Here is a 17,974-nt window from a genome sequence, read left to right on the forward strand (position 1 = left end):
GGGTTGTGCTGGAATCTGGAAAAGCCAGTTCAAATTAGCCATTGTGGGCTGTCCAGGAGGATATGGGGGTACACAGATTAGTGTACAGCATAATCGAGGGGTGCATTATCCAGGAGCTGGGCAATTCTGTAAATAAGAAAGATTCCTTTCTTCTTTTTCAAGTAATCATTAGACCCTAATTTAGCTTAAGGGAGGTTAATGGTTAGGATTAGTTGGGAGAGCATCTTAGGAAGCTTCCTTGGAAGCTTCCCTAGGTGGTTAAAAACCCTTAAATCCCCACCATTGAGCATAAAGGGTATTTGAAGGGTTGAGATCGATCCTCAAGAAGATATTTTTCACAATGGTTTTTCCTCTCTTCTTTTTACTCAGGCACCCCCCCGTGCAATTAAATAGTAGTTTTACTTGAGCTAGGAAGTGGCTGCCCATTGAAACTGGAGGGGGGGGCGAATATATCACTTCCTCGTTTTTTTCTTTAAGAAACCAACGAATTAGGGTTTTGAGGGAGAGGAGATTTTTATTTACCAGGGAGCAGAGAGAGAGAGGAAGCAGAGAGAGAGACCCCTGAAATCCAAACCCATCTACCCCTCTATCCATCATCAACGAACCCCACAACCAGTTCTGGTTCCAAACCTCACCATCTTCAACCTTTTTTTTTTTTAAGAAACCCATCTGCAGAAGCAGAGAGAGAGAGAGGCTCGGCCATTTCTCTCTTCTCCCTTCTCCGGCGAGCCCCATCCCCACCACTAGTCAACCACCACCCCTTTTCTTCTTCTTCTTCTTCTTCATCTTCAGTTTAGAACCCATTTTACCCAAACCTCTCTACCACCACCCTTCTTCTCCGGTGGGATGTTCACCGGAATCCGGCCAGCCACCTCTCTTCTCCTCCATTTGGGCTAACATTAAACCCTCTTTTCAAGTCTCCCCAACAGCCACCACCACCATCATCTTCCCCTCTCCTTCTACTCAAGCCAAACCCACTTCAAAACCCAAACTCACAATGTCCGGCAAACCCCATTAAATCCGACCTCCATTAAATCCACCTTCTTCTCCTCTGCAACCGCATCCATCCACCGAAACAAAAAAAAAGGGGGGGAAAAGGGCAGAGAAGCAGAGAGAGGGAGAGAGAGAGGAGGGTGAGGTGTTGGTGCTTCTCCATCTCCCCATCTCCGACCATCTCCTTCGGCCGGCAAGCCGGAGCTCCGGCCTCTTCTATCTTCTTCTTCTATCTTCTTCTTCTTATTTTTCTTCTTCCGGCCACAAACCCCATTTCCCTGCAACTCCGGCCGGCCACGTCTGTCACCTCCGACCACCATCACCGCAATCCGAGCCACCTTCATCCTCCGGTCTTCTTCCAACCGCCACCATCTTCTATCTCTGTAACCCACAACCAAAACCCCCAATCCGACCATCGCTCCAAAAACCCATTTCGAAAAAAAACCTCCATCTCCACCTCAGTCAACCACCACCGCCGTCTCCCTTTACCATCTCTGCAATCTCTAACCTCAACCCATTCTTTTCCGATCATCTCACCTCTTCCGATCGTCCCACCGGAATCCGGCATCTATTATCTCAGCAAACCCTCTCTGCAACTCCATCAATTCCAAAAATCCTAAGGTCACTTGCTATAAATTTGAGAAATGAAAACCCATTCCCATCTATAACATTTCTTATCCCTCCATTTGCCCAAACCCATTTCATCATCTTCATCTTCCAAACCCACTTTGATTTCATCCCATTTCTGCCATTTTTAAAAAACCACTATCTCCACCACCACTGTCGTCCACCCTCTATCTCCATCATCATATTCGATTATCCCCAACCCCAATTTTGCAATCCCTAAGGTCCGTCGGTATCTTGTTGCGACCCCGTTACAACTCCGCCCACCATCGTCTCCGTCACAACTCTATGCCCAATTTGTAAAAGGGGAGGAAAGGGAATCAACTGCGTCGTTCTCAAGCTTCTGGTTGACGTTCATGAATAATAGAAGTGCCAAAGATTCAATCCTCATACAAAGCTGCAATTTGTGATCAAATCTTCAGGTCCAGTAGAAACCTTGGACGAGGTGAGTTCATATCTTCTCATTTTTCCTTTTTGTTTGGATTGTCAAGAGAAATTTGATTGCTGGGTTTTGGGATATTTAGCTTTGGATATTGGGATCTTTTCTTTCTATGTTTAGAGGGTCTCTAAGGTGAACAAATAGCCATGAAAGCAAGTGCAGAGATTGTTGAAAGTTTGGATTTCTTGGGTTTTTGAGGTTTGGTTTGATTTCCTTAAAAGGGTCTTTGGAATTTCTGACTTGGGACAATGGGCATTTCTAAAACTGGAATTTTTTTTTTTTACGCTTTTGAAGTTTCAAACGTTTTTCATTAGCATTTTGAAATTTATAATTTGGAAAAACTGCCATGGAAGTATAAATAGTCTGTCATGACTTTCTCATGATTTTGAATTTTGGGTTTTTTTTTATTTTTATTCATTTTTTTATTTTACTTCCATGATTCTTTGGTTCCTATTTAAAAACCTGCCATGTGAAATCAACCTTACAAGAAATTGAGAAGTGTTTTTAAGAATTCACTCAAGATTTGATTTAATGGGTTTTATTAAAAAAAAAAAAACTCAAGCTTTGAATTTCTTTGGCTTTTGTTTTTTTTGTTGCTTAGCCAAGGTTTCTATTTGGATGTGAGAACTGTAGAACTTGTCACAGGTTTTGATCTTGTTTTTTTTGTATATATTTTTATTTTCTGAAGGTGGCTATGGATGCGTATCTACTTTGTCGAAATTAATTCCATTTAGAATTCATTGGGATTGTGACTTTGCTGTTTCTTGGGTTTTCTGCTAAGCTTCTTAGTATTTCAATCAGAGAAAAATGCAATGTGAACCGGTATAAAGTCTGTTCTTGGATTGATTTCCTTCGGCAATTGACAACCCACGTTAGTAAAAATGGCCATGGCGGCAGCAGAAAAAGTAGTTCTAGGCTCAATTGCCTTTGCAATATTCTGGGTCTTGGCAGTTTTCCCCGCCGTCCCTCTTCTACCCATTGGAAGAATTGCAGGCTCCCTTTTGGGAGCCATGCTAATGGTCATCTTCAGAGTCATAACCCCAGACCAAGCTTATGCTGCAATTGACCTTCCGATTCTCGGCCTCCTATTCGGAGCTATGGTTGTTAGTGTCTATCTTGAATGAGCCGATATGTTCAAATACTTGGGTAGATTCCTCTTATGGAAAAGCAAAGGTGGCAAAGACTTACTCTGTCGAATTTGCATCATATCTGCCCTTTCAAGTGCTCTATTCACTAACGACACCACCTGCGTCGTTCTAACGAAATCCGTTTTGAAAGTTGCTAGGCAACATAATTTGCCACCTCAACCTTTCCTTCTAGCCTTTGCTTCGAGTGCAAATATTTGGTCGTCCGCAACTCCGATTGGGAGTCCACAGAACTTGGTTATAGCTGTTCAGCGTAAGATTTCTTTTGGAAAATTCGTAGTGGGTATCATTCCTGCAATGTTATTGGGAGTAGTAGTCAATGCTGTTATTCTTCTATGCATGTTTTGGAGGTTATTGTCTGTTGAAAGGGGCGATGAAGGCGCTAGCCCAAGCCCATCCTTAGGGGACTTGCTCAGTCCAAGTAGCATCCCCCCCCCTTTGTATATAGGAGACTTGCCCAGTCTCATCAGATGTTTACGTCATTTGTGTCTCGGAGACAAGCCTTGTCTCATATAGAGAGTTTCCCCTTTAGGAGGCTTACCTAGCCTCATGTTAGAGTGTCCTCATCTTTTAGAGCGAGTCTTTTTCTTGGTAGCATTATTAGAGAGTCATTGACTCATTTGTCCCTCTCTTTGGAGTTTTTCTAGTTAGGAGTTTCTCCTTTAGAATTGTCATTCTTCTTGATTCGAGACTAACTCAGTCTTATTAGAGCCTTCCCTGCTTGGGATCTTAAATTGTTTTCTCTGTTCTTGGGACACTTCTTTACTTGTTGTGGTTCGTCTCTTTGAGATGCTAGTTGCTTATTCGGGGTTTCCCCTTTTGCTTTAGGGCTTTGCCCTAGTTTGTGGTTATGCTTAGGTGTTCTTGCGTGTTCCCTTTAAGATTGAAAACATTTAAAGGTTAAGAGCATTGGAAAAGCTTTAAAATCCAAAAACATTAGAAATTTAAAACATAAAAAAAACCATTTGAAAACATAAAAAACCTTTAAAAAAAATCTAAAGTATTGAGTGTTTCTTTTAGAAGCGTAGTTTAGGAAAGTTTGCTTTCGAACTACGTTGGCTTGATCCTCTTTCACGAGGTACGTAGTGCAGCTTGGGATTCTTATCCCAGGTCCAGCCAAACTTTGTAAATAAATGCTTTAACCCTTTTTCTTCAAAACATTGTTTTCAACAAGGTCTTCCTCTAGAGTTAGGAGTTTGTCCTAGATAGAGAGCTTTAGAGTTAAGAGTTTGTCTTTGATTTGTTGTGTGTTTGTTTGTGTTTGTTTTAGAGTTATGGGTTTGTCCTAGAGTTATAGGAGCGCCTCCGTCCGGTCAGTTGGTGATTCACATTGCCGACTGATAACTAGGTCTAGAATGCGCTAGTTATCCCATTGTTTTTCTTAGGAAATACAGCCTAGTTACACATAGGTTGTAGGAACCACCTGCATTAGCTTAGGGCTAACCTGTATTTAGTTAGGGCATGTAGGGTGTCCTAAAATCTATAATTCACTGGAATTTAAATAATCGTTCAAGAAGCTTTAGTAACTAGTCCGGTCTTTTAGATCGAGTCTAAGATATAGGTCTAGGTGTCTTAGGCATCCTAGCTTAGAATAGGCGCGAAGAACTACGTTGCCTTGATTCTCGTGGAGTCGGGGATACGTAGGCTTCCTTGGATGAACATCAGACCATCCGAGGACTCGGGCTAATCATTTAGAGTCTTAGGATTTGTTGTGTAATTATTGTATTGATGTGTTTTCTTACTTTCTTGTACTGATCCTATACCTTTAGCTGTAGCATGCATGTGTTTGCCCACAAGAACTTAGACACCTATTAGCATGTCACTCATAACCTAGTTATCATTAGGTGACATTTATTTCGGTTCTTTTGTGTGTGCTTATTTTCATCTCCGAGACATGCATGATTAGATAGACATTTTCTCGGAGATGCGTGTTCCCATTTCACATGATTTTTGCCCAAAACTCTTCGAGGTTAATAATAAATGGTATAAGAGACCAAGTGTTCGCACTCGGGCGAATTGGGGACGCTCTTCGGACCTTCTCCATTCGTCATCAGGCACGGACCTTTTGTATCTCTGGTTATCCATTGCAAACAGAGCATTTGTTTTGGTTCCATGGCGTGTCCATGGATGGCGACTCTGAGTTATTTTTAGATATATCTTGGTTTCGAGCCCTGGCTCCGGATCAGGATGTATCTCTTTCTTTTTATATCGTCACTCATGCTATGCTGTGAGGGTGGCATCCGTTTCGAGAGTTCCTTGGCAGAGCTCTCCTTCACGTTGTGGAGATCTAGAGGAGGGTGTTGGGGACACGTTCCCTCATTCATCCTATCTCAGATCGGGGTCCACACATCTTCACTTGGACAACACCTTGTCCTGATGCAAGAACTGCGACTGTCAAGTCAGACTGGCACATACGTGCGTACGGTAGATACGATCCAAGAGTCAATACCATACCATGACTATCAAGTCTAACCGGCACACACGTGCACATGGTAGATCCAAACCAAGAGTCGATACCATACTATGACTATTGACTCTCGTGTAAACTAACACAGTCAATAACAATTATAAACATGCATAACTTTGCATAAGAAATCATATTCAATATTAGAATAACTGTGGTAAAGCAAGTCTACTCACCTGTGGTACTTGTCAGAATTGTCTCCCACGAAGTAACTCTTTCAATTACTGTGTAGTATCACCTACAGTCCATATTAACCCTTAATCAATACCCTGGATTAATATCTAAGTCCCCCAGGGCAGATCCGTGCCCTCCATAAAAAATTGGGAACTCCCAAAATAAATTTAAAATTTTCATGTCATTGGTAGTCGACTGGGGCCCACCAGTCGACTGGCCCTTGACTACTGTTTTAACAAAAAGAATCAGTGTGGGCGAACCAGTCGACTGCCACTCGTAAAACTGGTTTTTCGATAAAAACCCGAAAGAACACTAGTTTCTTCCGGATGTCTACCTGAAAACCCATCTTTCTTCATCCTTTAAACATACTAAACATCTTAATAGCTTATTTATTAATCTCCCCCACTTGATTAGGGCATCTAACGCGAAAGAGTGCGAAGATCTTCGGAGAAAAATCAATTTCCTCAACCCTAATCAATGGTTCTTCAATCGAAGAACACAAAGCTTGATTTAATCACCATGATTACACTATAATCTTTATTCTCAAGAGGTTTTTAATCTCTTTTAGGGAGTAAAATAACCCAAAATTACATCTATATACCTCTTGGAAGATAAATTCCCCAAACTTTTGTTCGTTCTTCTCTCCCAAAAGCTCCACAAGTTTCTCTTAGGGTTTCGAGTTCCAAAATCTGTAGCCTAAGCGTTTATTTATAAACACTTACTTTTAAGAGTCCTAACTTAGCAAGGCTTTTGGAAACCTTAACCCACTCTAACTAGGAAACCATCTTATTCCTCTTTTTAATTTACTAATTAAATAAAACTAATATTTTATAATTTATATTTTCGGGACTAAAATACCCTCCCCCCGCCACCCCCAAACGTTCCCACTTTTTGGACGGTTTGGGGTATTTCAACACCCGTTGCTATTAGAAGTGTTGGAAGTAGTTCCTCCAGACCGGTCTGGAGCCAAGTTCTGTTTCTCTCTCTCATGCAACCAGTGTGCTATGCAATTTTTAAAATATGGTGGTGTTGATATAAGTAACAATAAAATATAATAATTAAGCATTTCTTTATGCTGTCATTCGCTTTTTCCCTAAGAAAGATTTTTATTGGAAAACCTTTTCCCCACAAGAAATGGTTTTCCTAGCATTCGTATTAGGAATTTTCCTAATAATTCTGTGATGGGATAATGTTTCAAATCTCTCCTATCTATTAATTAGGTTTTCCATAACCAAAGTCTCTTTGAACGTGAAAGAAGCTTATAAATGACAGGCGGAAGCCAGAGAGAATCAGAGATCAAGGAAGAAGCTGCGATCAACGTATATGGAACTTTGAATTTTCCTTCCTCTATGGGTTAAACAAAACTCTGAAAACAAGTCAAAAAGGAGATTACAAAAGCAAATCCAGAAAGCATGAATTGAGTCAAAAAGAAAATGCATCATTTGTGTGCACTCAGATTGCTAGGACTTTTGATCCACATCTCTCCCATTTGGTGCAGCACTTCACATGGAGTGGTGGGGCCCAAACAAGGAATCCCAAGCTGAAGAATCTTCAGCTTTTTCCTTTTTCTTTACAACCGAAGAACAAGGTGAAGAGTCCTTTGCTTGGAAGCGATTATAATTGGCCTAATTACGGATTCCGTGGCATAACGTACTCTAGGAAGGCCCACCTATGAGTGATCCAGATTGCAAAAAATGGGCGATGGAGATTACAAAAAACCACCAGTACCACCATCTTCAGCAAAACCGATGCAAAGGTTGGGGGCTTCGGGCCCTCTATTTTTTTACCTCCTCTTTGAACAGTTTTTATTTTTTACATAACCTTTTCCATGGAGAATTTTTTATGGAATTTTTTCTATGGTAGATTTTTTTTCACAGCTTATGCATAGCATTGGTGGGGCCCATCATTTTACAACACATGTTTTAATAAGGTAAGGTCCATCATTTTCACACCTTATGCATAGCATTGGTGGGTCCCACGACATGGCCAGCAACTTGAGCCACAACTGCCATAGTTGGTTGTATTGTGAATGAAAAGTGCAGTGACCGATGAAGGTAGCTAATAAACTTGTTTGGAACTTGCATTTCCTCAATGAGTTAAAGTTCTTGACGTACAAATCATCAAATAACACCAACTCTAACAGCTTGAGCTTTTTCGGCGTAAGCTTTTGGAGTAATTCGTAGTTTGACATGGTATCAGAGCAATTGCCTCACGACAGGTACTCGGTTCAAAACCTAACAACTCCTTATATTGAAAGAGAAAAGAGTTTCTACACACAAGTGTAGATAAGTTATCTACACACTAGCTTAAAATAAAGTGGGGGCCACATTGTTTGGATGATCCAAAGCATTCATTTGATTGGCCCTCACATATATAGGATGTGACAAAAAAATCAGCTCCATTGGATCATCCCAACCCTGCGATTTGTCGAGGTAAAATGGACGTGTATAAACCTTCACAAATCTATCTATTTTTTGCCTCCACAAATCGAATGGTTAGAATGATCCGATGGAGCTGATTTTTTGGGCACACCCTATCTATGTGAGGGCCCATCAAATGAATGCTTTGGATCACCCAAACAATGTGGCCCCATTGTATTTTAAAAGTAGTGTGTACATAGCTTATCTAGTGTGTAGAAACTCTTCTCTCATATATATAGAGGAAATGGTTTATGAGCAGCTCCTCAGATAAGCTTATCTGACCATAGGGGGGCACATTGTTTGGATGATCCAAAGCATTCATTTGATAGGCCCTTATATAGATAGGGTGTGCTCAAAAAATCAGCTCCATGGGATCATCCTAACCCTTCAAACTGTGGAGGCAAAATATGGACAAATTTGTGAAGGTTTATACACGTTCATTTATAAGTCCACAAATCGTAGGGTTGGGATGGTCCTATGGAGCTGATTTTTTTGGCACACCCTATCCATATGAGGGCTATCAAATGATGTGGCCCCCACTTTATTTTAAGCTAGTGTAGTAGTGTGTAGATAACTTATCTACACTTGTGTGTAGAAACTCTTTTCTCATATATAAAATACTCCTGTCTCATGAAAATAATATAAATACTCACATCTTATGGAAAATTATAAATTTTACTTCTGATCTCATGGAAAATGATCAGAGTGCCCCTTATCGCATTAAAATAAGCAAAATATCTATATCTAATGAAGAATGATAAAAAAATACATATATCATTATGGAAAATAACACTATCATATGGAAAATAACCAAAATACCATTATCTCATAAACAAGACTGATTTGCTACTAAAGCAAATCTATTTTTTTTTCATTGTCGGCTGTCAAAGTAGAAATCCAAGAATATTATCCGATCCAAATTACAGTGCAAAAAGGGCTGCAAATGTGAGAAATCCAAATCAAAATCTCCGCATCCAAACGGGCCCTAAGTGAATTTCAGTTAAAGCTACCTGCACCTTAGCATTTGTAGCATGTCACACCAAGTAGACCTAAGTATGCTTTTTTAGGAGGCCTTCTGACCTGAGAATGAGACTCCCCCCACCCACTCATTTTTGGACGTAGGTTTCCTAAACTGGATCCGCCAAATTTCATCTTGATGAAACTTGAGGGAGGGGCTTCCTTCTAGAGATCTCGTACTTGTATGAATGAAATTTCTTCAACCCAAGATCTTCACATAGAGGATTAAGACACCCCACTAAAAAAATATAGACAACCCACTTAAGTGCAATCTCCTTAAACTTCCTTTGCAAGGTCAAGACTGATGCAGATGTAATTGCGTGAAAGTACACGCTCTTGAGTTACGAGATGTGGTTTCAACCACTAGCTCAGTTAATACACAAGTCTAGGGAAGGATACGCTTCTTTGAGGAAGTCTATCGAACACCCTATGCAGCATCAATTTTCAATAAGGATTTTATTCTAGAAGATATCAACCGGTAAAAATCGTTTAGGTCTTGGATATTGTTTGAATAAAATCACCGAAACCACTAAGCTCTACAGATAAACTCCAAGGTCAGATTTGAAGAATACAAACTTCCTGGACATGTCACTACCCATAGCTCAATTGGAGACATATCATGTCCAGTTTTGGTTCTGTTACAACCACAAGGCTTCATGTGATGATCTGAATCGTCCAATTCATGCCTAGGGTAAGCCGAATGCCTTATGGAGTGAAATTAATTCACTTTGGGTTCCATACATGAAAAGCTTAATCCCATGACCAACTGTTAGTGGAAATTTGAGTGACCCTTTACAATTCATTTCGTTATGTCCAAAGGAGACATTTAAATTAGGCAAAATGACCAAATAGAAGGGGTTTCTACTGACTATGACATTTGAAGAGGGATGTTTTGTAAATCACCAATCAAGAGTGCATATGACTAAAATGCCCTTGATTCTCTCTCTCTCTCTCTCTCTCTCTCTCTCTCTCTCTCTCTCTCTCTCTCCCTCTCAAATCACCTTTTTGAAATGATTACATTTAGAATACAAATCCCAAAACCAACCTTTTTCTCTCTTCTTCTTCTTCCTCCCACCTACGTAAGTATGAAAAACCCAAAAACCTCCATTTTTGAAACCCAAAAACCTCCATTGTTAGATGCCAAAAGCTCCATTCTATTACTGAAAACCTCATTTTTAGATGTCAAAGCCTCCCTAACCCTTCATTGCATTGGAAAACGCCGCCATTTACAACAACTATTGCAAAAAAAAGTTATTAGATTTCGAAATCGCAAAAATCTTCACTAGAAACCATCATTCCATTGCACAAAGCCTCCATTCAATGGAAAGGTGTGTATTTCTAGCCCTCTCCCTTCTCTTTCAATTATAAGGCATGTTTATAAACTTGAACGAAAGTTTTTCATGTTAAACTACTGTTTTCCACTTTATAATCATTGTTATTTTACAGTAAACCACTAATTTCTTAAGTTAAACTACTATTTCACTACGATAAACCACTACTGAAGTGGGTATTTATAAGTGGTTTATATAGCTTCTTTGGTTAAGAATCCTCAGTAGTGGTTTATAATCCTAAGTAGTGGTTTATTAAGGGTTACCAGTGGTTTAGAGTGTTTATAATTGGTTTATAAGGATTAACAATGGTTTAAAGTGTTTATAAGTGATTTATATAGGGTGAGCAGTAGTTTATAGTGTTTATAAGTGGTTTATACAGGCTTATCAGTGGTTTAGAGTGTTTACAACTGGTTTATATAGGGTAAACAGTGGTTTATATAAGCCTATCAGTGATTTAGAGTGTTTATAAGTAGTTTATATAGGCTTCTCAGTAGTTTAGAGTGTTTATACATGGTTTATACAGGGTAAGAAGTAGTTTATAGTGTTTATAAGTGGTTTATATAGGCTTATCAGTGCTTTAGAGTGTTTACAACTGGTTTATATAGGGCAAACAGTGGTTTATATAAGTGTATCAGTGATTTAGAGTGTTTATAAGTGGTTTATATAGGTTCATCAGTGGTTTAGAGTGTTTATACATGGTTTATACAGGGTAAGAATAGTTTATAGTGTTTATAAGTGATTTATATAGGCTTATCAGTGGTTTAGAGTGTTTACAAGTGGTTTATATAGGGTAAACAGTGGTTTATCTAAGCCTATAAGTGGTTTAGAGTGTTTATAAGTGGTTTATATAGGCTTATCGGTGGTTTATAGTGTTTATACATGGTTTATACAGGGTAAACAGTGGTTTAGAGTGTTCATAAGTATTTTATATAAGCCTGGCAGTGGTTTAGAGGATTTATAAGTGAATAATATATGGTAAACAATGGTTTAGAGTGTTTATAAGTTGTTTATATAAGCCTAACAGTGGTTTAGATTGTTTATAACTGGTTTATATAGACTTAACAGTGGTTTAGAGTGTTTATAAGTTGTTTATACAGTATAAGCAGTGGTTTATATAGGGGTAAGCAGTAGTTTAGAGTATTTACAAGTGGTTTATATAGGGTAAACAGTTGTTTAGAGTGTTTATAAGTTGTTTATACAGTGTAAGCACTGGGTTAGAGTGTTTATAAGTGGTTCATGTAAGCCTAGCAGCGGTTTAGAGTGTTTATAAGTTGTTTATATAAGCCTAACAGTGGTTTATAGTGTTTATAAGTGGTTTATATAGGCTTAACAGTGGTTTAGAGTGTTTATAAGTTGTTTATACATTGTAAGCACTGGTTTATATAGGGGTAAGCAGTGGTTTAGAGTATTTACAAGTGGTTTATATAGGGTAAACAGTTGTTTATAAGTTGTTTATAAGTGGTTCATGTAAGCCTAACAGCAGTTTAGAGTGTTTATAAGTGGTTTATATAGGGTAAGCAGTGGTTTGGAGTATTTACAAGTGGTTTATATAGGGTAAACAGTGGTTTAGAGTGTTTCTAAGTGTTTTATATAAGCCTAGGAGTGGTTTAGTGTGTTTACAAGTGTTTAATATAGGGTAATCAGTGGCTTAAAGTGTTTATAAGTGGTTTATATAAGCCTATCAGTGGTTTAGAGTGTTTATAAGTGGTTTATATAGACTTAGCAGTGGTTTTAGAGTGTTTATAAGTTGTTTATTTAGGATTACCAATGGTTTAAACAACTGAGAGGGAGAGACTACCAACCTATGAGAGGAGGTTCACTCAGAATCAGAGGATACCGGAGAGAGGTGCACAAACCTGCGCGGCATTGTGACCCTCTAATGGACAGTTGGGATCATCCCATGAGAGAAAGAGGGCATTGTGGCCCTCTAATGGACGGTTGTGATCATCCCATGAGAGAAAGAGGGCATTGTGGCCCTCTAATGGACGGTTGGGATCATCTCATGAGAGAGAGGGGCATTGTGACCCTCTAATGGAATGTTGGGATCATCCCATGAGAGAGAGGGGGGCATTGTGGCCCTTTAATGGACGGTTGGGATCATCCCATGAGAGAGAGAGAGGGGGGCATTGGGGCCCTCTAATGGACGGTTGGGATCATCCCACGAGAGAGAGAGAGAGAGAGAGAGAGAGAGAGAGGGGGGGCATTGTGGTCCTCTAATGGACTGTTGGGATCATCCCATGAGAGAGAAAGAGAGAGGAATTGTGGCCCTCTAATTGATGGTTGGGATCATCCCATGAGAGAGAGAGAGAGAGAGAGAGAGAGAGAGAGGTGACGGTATATTAAAAATGAGGGTATTTTTGTCTTAAACCCTTGTAAACCAGTCACCATCACTATAAATTGGTTATTTCCAAGTCTCCCCTCTTCAAATGTCATAGTCAGTAGAAAGTCCTTTCATTTGGTCATTTTCCCTTTAAATTAAGGTTGCTTCCCTTAAACAAATGGCTAGGGATTCGGTTATCTTCAAGACAGTTTACATATTTTTGAAGCAAAGTCTTAGCATTAACAAGAAGATTCTCTTAAAGCGTAGAGAGATGTGAAACAAAGTGGATGAAATGAAATGAAAACTTAGAGTTACATAGGGCTGTTGAGGTGAAAACATAGTAACAGTGGCTTTGTGTTGGATTAAAATCCAATGAAAAGGAACCTTAGGGGGTGTTGTAGATGAGGACACAAACACAAAGGGTGGTTGCTACACCGAGGTTCGATACATACAAAAGAAGAGGAAAATCACACCTTGAAAGAGAACCAAACTAGTCTCACATCCAATCTTCGATTGAGGGAAGAAAGACCAACTATGGTCTCCCGTCCAAAAGCCACCCATTTTAATCACAAGTTAAAAAGAGACTCATTTTTTCCATAAAGGCTTGGTTTGTAAGAAATTGATTAGGTAAATTGCCTTGCTTGCCCATGACCAATCCAAAATTGGCCTCAAATGTAAATGTGGCCCCTATGTTTGCCCTCAAATATAAACTGGGGGTTTTAGAGGAATGTTTGGAACCATAAAAAAAAATCATGGAATCCATGTTTTTGGACGTCGCGCGATTCCATGGAATTTTGTTTACATGGTTGCCAAACATGCTTTTCTTAAATTGGTGTTGTTGTCCTTCAAAAACAAGGAGCACAAATCTTCATAGAACTCAAGTGCCTTATGCCCAACTAGCCTATTAGGGAGCTTCCAAAAAGCCATCCCTAATAAGCTACTTAAATACCCTTGTGTATTTGATAAGGGGAGGGTACCCTAGCAAAAATCACCAAAGAGCATTTACTTTTACATTTTTCAGTGCTAAATGTAAAAGGCGCGCTTCAGTTTAGTATTCCTCATTTGAAAAATGATAAACATATCCTTAAAAAGATTGTGGGTTCCAACCGCTCTCACACCCACTGTTTGAGAGAGAGAGAGAGAGAGAGAGAGCAAAACTCTATTCATTTTATGAGAGAGAACAAAGCTCCATTCATTTTATTTATAAAGACATACATATAAGCTAAGAAACAAGAGCACCCACATCATCTAAATAAAAACAAGCTAATTCCCTTCAAACAAGAGCACCCACATCATCTAATTCCCTTCTTTTTTTTTGATTGGTAATTCCCTTCTTATTCTCACCTAAATAAAAACCAGCTAAGAAAGGCTCCTCTATATTTCTTGGGTCATCCTTATGGCAACAGATCATGCTAATCCAAAAATTCAAAAAAAAGACACTAACGAATTATGCCCATCTCTCCTACTTTCCATCTTTAAATTTTGGTAACGACACCCATTCCAAGCAGTTAGTTATAAGATAAATTTTGATAATGACACTCATTAGAAAAAAAAGTAGCCATAAGTTCAATTTGATAACGACACCCATTCCAAGCATTACAAAACACATCTCATTTTTTTTTGTCTCATGGAAAAATACCCAACTAAATTTATTTTCTCCCCCTGTATCACAACGTAGCACGGGTTTTTTTACAAGTACTAATATAAAAGAAAACAAAAGGAGCCATTCAAAAAAAAAGAAAACAAAAATGGAACATACAAATGAAAGAGCTGCGCACCTGTCATCTCCTTTTACTGCACCGATTAATGCATGCTCTGTCGTCTTCCCAAAGCATTGGTGAAGAGGGACTTGGTATTCTCGCCATCTTCCCAATCTAATTCTTCAAACCATTCTCTTTCCGCGGTAAAACTTTGAATGCTAGGGCAGGAAGGGAGCTTCTTCAATATTGTACAGCTATATATATGCATCGTTTCCAAGGAAGTGAAAGACACCCTCGGACTACAAATGCTTCTTAATCCATTTAATCGTTGAAGCTGTAGGCGGCGTAAACTTGGGAGTGCATTGTTGAGAACTAGCATGTTATCCCCCTCTTCTATAATTTCCACAATTTTATCACAATTAAAGATGGTAAGATTCTCCAACTTATCCAGTTGATGTACAAGGTTAGAGGAGAAGAGAGTACCACTCAGTTGTTCACAAGAACCAATATCCAATGTTTTCAATTGTCGAAGACTTAGGCTTCCATGTCCCATGATTAGCTTCTTCAAATTTGATAACCCATAGAGATTCATCGACTCAATATTGTGTCCTACGTCTCCGTTGTCTATAATGCAATCCACTTGAGGACAATTGACAATCACAAGGTTTCTTAAGGTCAGAGAATGGCCTGCTATTTCAGAAATTCCTCGTTTCAGACCGTTACATTTATAAATACCTATGCCTTCTGCGTACTCTTGTATTATCTTACAGCAAGGAGGGAAATACTCAGATCCAAAGATGCACAATCTTTTATCGCCATCCGGTGGAATCCGATTCAAATCGATTTCGCCAAATTCAAAATTGAATTTCCTCAAACTCGAAAGTTGTCGCCGATGGAAAGAATCTTGAGAAAGACAATCAATATCCGTTACTGTGATATCAAGTGAGTACAGGTGTGTTAACGTTGCTGGCTCTGCTAAGCTATAACCAGTGCCTTCATTCACATCATCTAGCCCTCCTTCCTTTGCCCATTTTATAGGTGTCTCGATCATGCTTAGCTCCTCTAGACTGGATAAACTACATATCGTTGTGTATGGAATTATTGTCACACGAGACAAATATGATAAATCCAAACTCACAAGATTAACCAATTCTCCAATGCCTTGAGGTAGTTCTCGAATGCCTTTACAAGCTCTGAGATTTAGAAATTGTAGTTGTTTTAGATGTCCCAATGGTGGTACCTCTATCAAATCGCGACAAGATATTAAAATGAGTGCACGTAGATTCACCAATGACGATAAGGACATTGGAAGCGATTCAATATTGGTGTGACTAAGATTAAGAACCCTAAGCTGTGGCATAAGTTCAAAGAAGCTACTAGGGTGGTCCTTAAGAAATAGTTTTGTTGGAGGAATAAGGACACCAAAGTAGGGCAATTTGGCCTAGTTGGAAGCCTTTCTATTTGGTTTTCAATCAATGAAACCCTCTCAACCCCTTCCCACATATTTTCTTTGGGTGCCTCCTTTAGTCCCATCCCAGCTCTTACCAGGAATTTTGGGCCTTCTTTCATCGACGATGATGTGATCCATATTGCCAAGTCACGGATCAAGTCATGCATTTTGACAGAATTCGTATCCAACTCCTCCAACAGACATGCGCCCTTCAATCTTTCAATGATGCGGTGCCCTTTATTTGATGCATCCTCCAAGTTATCAACATTATTTGCAAATCCTTCCATTGTCCAATATTTTACCAGCCCATCTACATCTATAGGATAATCCTCTGGAAATAGTGCACAATACAAGAAGCAGAGTTTGATGTTATCTTCCTCTAAGCAGTCATAACTGAGTTTCAAAGATCGAAAAACTTTAGGCTCCATACCTTCAATTTCTGGGACCACCGATTCCTTCAATGCCCTTAAAGCATCCCGCCACACCTCTTTCCGTTCCTCTCCTCGCATAGCTCTCCCTACAGTGATAATTGCTAGAGGTAAACCACCACACTCTTTCACAACCTCGACTGCCAAGGCTTGGATGTCCGGCAAAAGCACTACCTCCCCTGTTTTCTCATGGAACAAATTCCAAGCTTCCTCGCCCCCAAGTGTTTTAACTTTAAACTGCATATCAACGTCCATGGCATTAGATACTCAAAGGAAATGAGTACTCAGCACGATTTTGCATTTATTTTCCTTATCTGGCTTTGGAATTCCGACATCATCCAAGATAATTTCCTCCCAAAGATCGTCCAACATCAACACATACCTCGAGTTCTTCAATCTTGCAAAGATTTTCCTTCCTCTCGACTCTTGATCTTCATCACCACCAAAAAGCAAACCCAATTTGCCTCCAATAGCTAGGTTGGGTCCTTTCTATATTCAGATCCTTGGACACAGTTACCCAAATCACCACTTTAAAGTCTTGGGTTCCAACGAATTTATTGTTGATGGTTTTCATTAGAGTCGTTTTCCCAACTCCCCCCATGCCGTGCACACAAACCATTGAGTAGTTCTCATCATGTAAGCAACGCCATAAGGTTTCTTCATATGACTCCTGACCATGTGTTAATGTAGTGGGCATCTCCACCACCCTTGGGGGTGAAGGGCACACAGAAACCTCATCGAAATCACCTCTGCCTCTGAGGTTTACAACAATTTCAGTCATTCTAATAACCCTCTTTCCCAATTCGTACCGAGACTTCATGTTCCTGCGTGAGATCTGGTCGAACTCTGAGTTTATGGAATTGATGTCCGCTTCTAGGTTGGCCACCTCTGTGACCCAATTTAAAACTTGATTCTTGGGTTTCAACACTTGTCTTTGAGCTTCCCGTATCCGTGCTTTGATGTCAAGCCACTTGCTCTTTAATTCTTCCATTTCTCTATTGAGATTCTCAAGGTGGTCCGAGACGTCCTTGACGCAACGGACTAGTTGTGCAACAGTCTCGCCAGCAGCTTGAACCACAGCCTCCATTGTGGATTGTAGAGTGGATGAAATGGGCAGCTCCTCTTTGAACGAAGAAGCTTATAAATGAAATGGGGAAGCCAGAGAGATTCAGAGATCAAGGAAGAAGCTGTGATCAAGGGATCATAAAATTTGGGGCAGATTTGCATGGTGTTGCTGGCAATGAAATTAGCCTGGAAGAATGGAGGGCTGATTCAAGAGCGGTGGATAGTGTCCATTCAAGTGAAGTTGAATTAAGGAGAACATCGGCGAGTCGTAGGGAAGATTCTAACACTGATTTGAGGGGAGGGTGTGAGGAATACTCTCGGAGGATTATCCCTTCGGAATTGGTTTTCCGGAGAATTAATGATGGTTTGGGTAACTCAGAGCACTCTATACAGTTCAGCCTGGA

General features: G+C 39.7%; 2 pseudogenes; one reads left to right on the forward strand and one right to left on the reverse strand.

The window, feature by feature from the left end:
* The first annotated feature begins 2,937 nt into the window (after positions 1-2,937).
* Positions 2,938-7,197, forward strand: LOC143855836 (silicon efflux transporter LSI2 pseudogene; annotated as a pseudogene).
* Positions 7,198-14,569: 7,372 nt separating this feature from the next.
* Positions 14,570-17,974, reverse strand: LOC143856536 (disease resistance protein At4g27190-like; annotated as a pseudogene).

Source organism: Tasmannia lanceolata, unplaced genomic scaffold (assembly GCF_043159265.1).
Source record: "Tasmannia lanceolata isolate RefF3 unplaced genomic scaffold, GAP_Taslan_0.1 ptg000023l, whole genome shotgun sequence".
Classification (NCBI taxonomy): domain Eukaryota; kingdom Viridiplantae; phylum Streptophyta; class Magnoliopsida; order Canellales; family Winteraceae; genus Tasmannia; species Tasmannia lanceolata.